The sequence below is a fragment of the Phalaenopsis equestris genome, unplaced genomic scaffold, assembly GCF_001263595.1.
Source record: "Phalaenopsis equestris unplaced genomic scaffold, ASM126359v1 Scaffold000002, whole genome shotgun sequence".
Lineage (NCBI taxonomy): Eukaryota > Viridiplantae > Streptophyta > Magnoliopsida > Asparagales > Orchidaceae > Phalaenopsis > Phalaenopsis equestris.
In genome coordinates this window covers 80,348,904-80,356,113 of record NW_018164444.1, presented here as the reverse complement: position 1 = coordinate 80,356,113, position 7,210 = coordinate 80,348,904, and the positions used below count along the sequence as shown (strand labels likewise).

General features: G+C 35.3%; 1 protein-coding gene across 2 annotated transcripts in view; it reads left to right on the top strand.

Moving 5' to 3' along the window:
* Nucleotides 1-405: 405 nt before the first annotated feature.
* LOC110032629 overlaps nt 406-7,210 on the top strand; it is a 21,559-nt gene continuing 14,754 nt past the window's right edge. For both annotated transcript variants that reach the window (XM_020736334.1, XM_020736316.1), the window contains exon 1: nt 406-522. The gene's annotated coding sequence lies outside the window, so the exon portion shown is untranslated. The remainder of the gene's footprint in view (nt 523-7,210) is intronic.

Below are 7,210 nucleotides of genomic sequence, written 5' to 3'. Positions count from 1 at the left end.
TATAAAATTATATATTGATTTTTACATGCTTTTGGTATAAAAATCATAAGTTAAAGATTTAATGAATATTTAATTTTTTATATAAAAAATATGAGTGAATGATCTTATGAAAACAAATAAATAATCAATATAAGAGATTTGAACTGAGCATCTTATTAGTTGTATCACATAAAAAAAATAAATCAAATTTTATTTAAATAATATATCATATAAATATAAAATATTTAATAAATTATTTATCACTAAGGGTTGAGTGGGACTATGTTTAAATATGATAATGTAATTTATCATTCCATGCTCAAACAAATAAGGATACAAGTAACTTTATATTTGCAAAACTTATAGTACTTTGTTTTTATACTATTTATATTATTTTCAATAAGAATCATCCTTTGAAATCAATCAGCATGCTACTGCCTACAGCGGTGAAGTTACCTGTTGCCGGTGCAGCATGGGCTGCTCAGAGGAGAGAGTATACGCTTTCGTCTCTCCTTGACTCCTTCACCGAAGAACAGAAGACAGGCAAGGAAACTCTCCTTACATTTTTCTTACTCTTTTACCTTCATTTGTTGCGCAATTGTTCCTTCCATGCTATATTTGTTCTTGCGAGCGATGTTGTTCATAAGATTTTGTTTGAATCTCTTTTGTTGGGCCTTCTTTCAGCGATTCACTGAGCGACATTTGCATATTTTTAAGAGAAATGTATGGAAACGTTCACAAAAATTTTTACTTCTCTTCGAGTATTCTGTTTTAAGTTTGTGGCTTGCGTGAATTATAGGTTTTGTTTTTGGCTATCTTTAAGAGAATCATGACAGTTTTCTTCCCTCTGTGAGAAGTATAGGGAATTATATACAGTAAGATGGCAGCATTTCTGCTTCTTATGCGGTAATTTTGAGTGATACAAGTTAAAGAAACTGTTCATCTATCGATCATTCTTTAATATTTTACGATTCGAGTTGCTGGGTAGGTTTTATGAAAGGTCAATGGGATCTTCCTTATGTTTTTGGGCATATAATTGACAATGTCTTTGCTCATTTTAAGGAAATCCCCTGACTAGGGTTTATCCATTTATAAAGTTTAGGTGTTAGATTTGTAAAGTAAATAAGGCTTTAGTGGTTTGTAAATCTTCATTATTATTATTATTCTTATTTTGAAAAGTGAGTGCTGAACAGATGTTGGATAGGCGGGGTATTCAATCCCAGAACTGGCAACAACTTTCATAATCTTTACCTGCAAAGCTAGCTAGCAACCACCTGTATGTAGGATTTAACTCAAGTGGAATATGGTAGATCTTATAAATACACATTCAGTAAATCTCGAGATGATGAAAACTTGAAAATTGTCAAATCTTGCTAAATATTTATGAATTATTAGTCTATTTGTTTCTAAATTTGAAATTTGCATGAAGCCGAATTCTTTTTATTCATCAAATCTTGTGAGTTGTGGGATTTAAGAAGATGTAAAGTAAATAAGACTTGAGTGGTATGTTTGTAAATCTTCGTTATTATTATTATTCTTATTATTCTTATTTTGAAAATTGAGTGCTGAACAGATGTTTGATAGGCGAGGGATTCAATCCCAGAACTGGCAACAACTTTCAAAATCTTTACCTGCAAAGATAGCTAGCAACCACCTGTATGTAGGATTTAACTCAAGTGGAATATGGTAGATCTTATAAATACACATTCAGTAAATCTCGAGATGATGAAAACTTGAAAATTGTCAAATCTTGCTAAATATTTATGAATTATTAGTCTATTTGTTTCTAAATTTGAAATTTGCATGAAGCCGAATTCTTTTTATTCATCAAATCTTGTGAGTTGTGGGATTTAAGAAGTCCTAGATTTAACCAATTATAGAGCTGGCAATGGATTTATCAAAATAATAGGATTTAAAGTCTCATTCTTTTGTTTGGTGAGATTCAAGCAACATTTTGCTTATGTCTTACCTCAAATAGGATGCCGAACAGCCCCTTATTGTTTTTTTTGGTCTTAAGCATGTACAATTTGAAGATTGATAAGATGAACTTCATTCTGATGATTGGGTGGATGAATATGTCTGAATGGTATGAATGAACATTAGAAGTTGGTAATATTTTTATTCATTTCTTTCGTCATCTATTTGTGTTTTTCTGTGAGTTGATGTTTGCAATAACTATGCATGTACCACCACAGAGAAAACATGGATTAGAGACATGGAACTATATACAGGGTGATGTAAATTTGGAAGCATTTTCATTCTATTGAAAATTTATGTTAACAAATTTCTGTATAATTTGAAATTGAGTGAAGAAATTTTGATTCTAATCAAATGATTGTTAATTAGGGTAAAAACTTACTGTCTTTGGATAAATTAATATTGGTAATACGCTACATAAACTAGCATTAATTATTACAACTTAAGGTATGTGATGATCTTTCTACATTTTTTTGGTTAGATATAAGATTGTTGACCTAGCTATATGTTATTTTATTAAAATATAAATATGCTTTACTCAACATAATGTCTTTCAGCCATATATAAGGTTTTAATAGATATAAGACATAACTTAGGGATAATATTTTAACACGTATATTCAAATATGCCAACTAAAGATCTTTTACTTAGATTTGTGTCGAAAGGACTTTCAACATGCGATCAACTTTGACCGCCTCGAGTGAAGGTGTGATTGGTGCTCAAGTGGAGACCTGCATGTGCTACAACATTGGAAAAATGGGACACCTGAGCAAAACTTGTTCAAAGCCACCTAAGGAGAGAGACTGGTGGACATGAACAATCTAGAGGCTGTGGCTGTAATCGTGAGGTCTAAATAGGTGAAAGAGGGGGCTATCGGACAAATCTGATGATAGCGGAAAATGAACAAGAGACAAGTGTGATCTTTATCATTGAAGATCATGAGTTCTTGGAGATGTTGAAGAGAGTAGAAAATAGTTGGTGATGTGACTGGTAATGCATCCGCTTTATCATCATCAAATAGGAACACTACTACTTGTGCTCACTTAGGCAAAGATATTCATCATGCACATGCTCTTGCCTCTATATCCGCCATAAGATCACCTGAATGGATAATAAATTCTAGTGCATATCGACATGTGACAGGTAATGTTAGTGAGTTCGATTCATATACTCGTCTAACAGTTTTAGAGAATATTTAGATAGCTGATGGTACAACACAAACTATGATTGGTTTGGGTACAGTAAGATGTACGAATTCTAAGACTTTGTTCAATGTTTTGCATGTTTTTTTCTTTCCGGTGAAACTCTTATCCATTAATGTCATTTTTCTCCAACTAAAATATGTTGTTTTCTTTAATAATTCTAAGGTGATCTTTCAAGAGAAGAGGACTGACACGTGGTATAATGGACTCCGTTACTTGGATAGAGAGAGGATGGACTCAACGCTGACATCCATGGTAGAATGTGTTGGAGTAGGAGGATCTAGGAGTGTAGAGGATATGTTATTGTTATGTGACAGACACATGACATTCTTTGTTTAATCTTTTGAGCTGTTTGTATCCGTCTTTGTATGAGAAGACAAATAAACAAAAACGAGTGTTCTTGTGTTTTTGATTTGGTGTATTCAAATATATGTGGACCTTGTTCTACAAATTTGATGAATGACTATAGATATTTTGTGACTTTCATTAATTATTTTTCTCGTGTTATTTGATTATATTTGACGAGAACAAAAATGATGTGTTTGCCTGCTTTAAAGATTTTTATAGGGCGATTCAGACTCGATACGGTGCAGTAGTGAAGATATTGTGTTTTAATAATGAGACAGAGTATACCAACAAGACGTTTGGGGAGTACATTTCAACCCATGAGATACAAAATCAAATCACTTGTCCATACACATCGACACAAAATGAAGTAGTAAAAAGAAAAAAATAAACACCTTCTAGAGGTAGCCCGAAGCATGATGATCACGATGAATGTCTCAAAACACCTATAGGGGCAAGTAATTTTGGCAGCCGCTCAATTTAATCAATAGAATGCCTTAAAGAGTGTTGAAGTGACAATCTCCTTGTGAGTTGTTGAAAAGAGATATTGGCAGGATCTTTCTGTTGAAGGTATTTGGTTGTGTATGTTTCGTGAAAAAAAATAGACCATAAATAGGGAAGTTGGATTCCAAAGCCGTGACGTGTGTTTTTGTGGGTTATTCTGCTAGTAAAAAGGGTTATGTTTGAGCTTAATAGAGAATAAACTATTTGTGGGTATGAATGTGACATTTAGAGAATTCAAACCTTACTTCTCCTTGGAGGTAACCTCACCCTTTATTGACTCGTGAGATAATGGTGGTATGAGACAAGAGGGGAGAATAGTGATGGTGAGAGATTAGTACATGTGAGAACAAGGCCTTGTCCCATTGTGTGGGAAGGATTGAATGAGGAAGAGCTAATCCTGGAGGAAAATGAGCCTGAAGGTGGTGGTATTCAAGCCTAAGGAGAGCTGAGGGTGTATACAAGGAGGTAAAATGAGGGAGCAGTTCTTACAGTACCACTCATGCCAACAAGTCGCTTATCCCGATTTACCCCAACTCCTGAGGTACCTAGACTATCCATCTCAGATTCTGATTACATAGGTGTTACGATCTCTCTCCCTTCTCACACTCCCATGACTTTAAGGAGGACATCTCACAACAATGCGGGTTATTCTCTTGATCGTTATTCTTCTAATTGTTTTGGTTTCTCTCATGAAATTGCTCAGTTTGTCTCATACTTTAACATATCACCTATATATGGAGTATTCATTGCATCTTTGGGCGTTGTCTCTATACCCAAGTGTTGACAGGTAGCTAAGAAGGATTCAAAGTGGAAGGATGCCATGGTGGAGGAATTTGGCGCTCTCAATAAGAACAAAATGTGGGAGCTCATGTTGGCCAATAGGGAAAAATGTAGTCGGGTGCAGATGAGTCTTCACACTGAAGCAAACCACATAAGGAAAGATTGATCACTACAAAGCACGGTGACAAAAGGAGATAGTCAGACGTATGACATCGACTATGATGAGACTTTTGCAGCTGTGACAAAGATGAGCGTAGTCAGGACATTCATCTTTCTGGTTGTGAATAGTGGATGTATGTTACACCAACTAGATATGAAGAATGCATTTCTTTATGGGGATCTGCTAGAGAAGGTGCACATGGAAATATTCCTAGGATTTGACACAAACCAAACAGTGGGCAAGTTATGTAGGTTGAGGAAGTCACTTTACGGTTTGAAACAATCTCCTCGAGCATCGTTTGACAGGTTCATGGGAGCAATGATAGACACGGGATATCGACAAATCAATGTTGACCACACAGTATTCTTTCGACGACATGATCATATTACTATTCTTGTTGTGTATGTGGATGATATGATTGTCACTGGTGATGATGAGAGAGAGATTGCTCAGTTGAAGACAAGTTTGGGCGACAAAGAGTTTGAGGTGGATCTGGGACAACTTAGATACATCATTGGGATTGAGGTTGGCTCGTGGAACAAAGGGGATTGTTTCATCTCAATGGAAGTATGTGCTAGACATGCTCGCAGAGACAAACATGTTGGGATACAAGCCTTTAGTTACACTAATTGATTAGAAGGGAAAATTGAGCGAAGAGGCAAGAGAGTCGGTTGATCATGAGGTACCAGAGGTTGGTAGGCAGTCTCATCTTGCTGAGTGACACTCATCCTGCCATATCATTTGCAATAAGCGTAGTGAGTTTTTACATGCATGATCCGAGTAAGGGCCACATGGATGCAATTCAGATTTCGAGGTATCCGAAGAGTGCACCAAGGAATGACATCATAAAAAAAAGGGTATTCAGACATTGAGGGCTACTGTGACTCTGATTCGGTTAGCTGTGCTGATGACAGGAGGTCCACATTAGGATACTGTATGTTCATATGAGGCAATTTGGTCTCTTGGAAGAGCAATAAATAGTCGGTAATTGTGAGATCGACGACAGAGTCAAAATATAGGGCCAAGGTTCCGAGAAGTTATGGCTAAGAACTCTGTTGATGTAGCTCAAGGTGGACCAAGGAGCTCAAATGAAGCTGTGGTGTGACAAAAAGTCAGTAATCAACATTGCCAACAACCCAGTGCAGCACGACAGAACCAAGCATGTGGAGACTGACAAGTTCTTCGTCAAGGAGAAGCTGAATAGTGGACTACTGGAGATAAGTCATTTAACTACTAGAGAGCAAGTGGCTGACAGTCTCACCAAGGGACTTAGCTCATTAGATCTATTCAGGTTTTCTAACAAGTTGAGATTAGTGGTTATCTTTTTGCTCATTTTGAGGGGGAGTGTTGAGAATTATATATAGTTTAGGGTAACAAGTTGAGATTAGTGGTTATTTTTTTGCTATTTTGAGGGGGAGTGTTGAGAATTGTATATAGTTTAGGGTCCTATTTGTAAATAGAAATATAGAAGTCAAGGGTTTGATTTGTAAAGTAAGTTATAAGGCTATATAAGCCCAATTTTTCCATGAATAGATTAAGTTTTTTAACAAAATCATTTCAATTTTTTGGCCAAATAAATACAATGTATTATTCTACTTTTTATTCTCATAATTTTTTCCCACTTCTTTCTTTCTTGGTATTAGAGTAGGTTCTAAGTAACAATCAACTACTAATTGAGTTTAGCTAATCAGGAGATAAAGATTGGTTCTTAATATAACTTACTATTAAGTCATACCATCATTATGGGAATCACCAGGAACACTCATCATTCCTTGAAATCACTTTCTACTAAACATACGGGAAGAAGTTATTTGAGTAGTCTCTCTTAATTCACATAGTGATCTATGAAAAATGATTGATTTAATACCTCCATAGTACCACACATCAATATAAAATGGTCAACCCTGCCTTTCTATTATGGGATACTAACAATGCTAATGTTTTTACTCTTCACTTTTATGGAAGACTACATCGGGTTGTTATACTTGGTCTATGATACTACATAACCTGGTTAAAAGTTAAATATGGCTTACTCATATCTTGAAAATTTTGCTCCATTGCATAAATATCGTGATGAATCTTGTGACCTCAAGCGAGATGGCATGTAGTATAGAATGTTTGATGACTCTCACAATAAAGTTTGTGTTCGACCGACGCTTACGGTCAATTTAGTATTTGGGAGTTTACGTACATAGCACCTAATTCTTATTAATTTACTTATCTCACACTAAGCTTTGATTTTTACTCATATAGTATCTTTCCC